We start from the raw sequence: 822 nt of genomic DNA on the forward strand, positions 1-822 counted from the left end.
TATCTGCATTTTCCAGCACGGGAGCTGTTAGCCACATGGAGCTGTTGAGCATGTGACCGAAGAACTGAATTTTAAATTTTTGTTAATTTTCAATTAATTTAAATTTAAATAACACATGTGGCTAATAGCTATACACCCTTTTTCTATAGATGGCTCTGTGGACCACATATGGTCTCTGCTGCATATTTGATTTTTTGTTTGTTTTGTTTTCACAACTCTTTAAAAATATAAAAACATTCTTATCTTGAGGGTTGTACAAAAACAGACCACGGGCCAGATTTGGCTGGTGGTTTGCCAAGCCTGATCTAACCTTTCAATGCTTTTATTTTTTCATGGAATGCTTCACAAATTTGTGTGTCATCCTCACACAGGGGCCACACTGCTCTTCTCTGTATCATTCCAATTTTAGAATACGTACTGCTGAAGCAAGCATGATTTTGAAAATGTTTATGTTTTTAATATTGTTAAAAATAATTGACATTAGTATGCCAGTTTTAGATGTGTAAGTGGACTTTTCTTATTGTTGTGTTAGAATTTTTGCAGACTGTGTTCCATGATACACTCATCCATTACAGGTGCTGTCCACAAAGAAACAGCCCTTGTTTGTATAGGTCGGGAAATACTGCATACTAAACCCTGTTTTAAAGGATGTATAATGCACATTAGTATATTAAAGGCTCCCAAAACTGATGCAAAATGTTGGTTTCACACTGAGCTTGCATTTTTGTCCTTATTTGACCATCATGTAGTGTGCAGTGAATATGTGTGTACAAGGGTGTGCGTATGTATCGTACGCAGTGTGCATAGGTGCCTCGTGTGCAT

At 36.7% G+C, this 822-nt stretch overlaps 1 non-coding gene across 1 annotated transcript; it reads right to left on the reverse strand.

The window, feature by feature from the left end:
* Positions 1-326: 326 nt before the first annotated feature.
* Positions 327-429, reverse strand: LOC138377690 (U6 spliceosomal RNA). The gene has a single exon (XR_011231852.1). It is a non-coding gene; the product is annotated as a U6 spliceosomal RNA (small nuclear RNA).
* Between the last annotated feature and the right edge of the window lie 393 nt (positions 430-822).

Source organism: Eulemur rufifrons, chromosome 29 (assembly GCF_041146395.1).
Source record: "Eulemur rufifrons isolate Redbay chromosome 29, OSU_ERuf_1, whole genome shotgun sequence".
Taxonomy (NCBI): domain Eukaryota; kingdom Metazoa; phylum Chordata; class Mammalia; order Primates; family Lemuridae; genus Eulemur; species Eulemur rufifrons.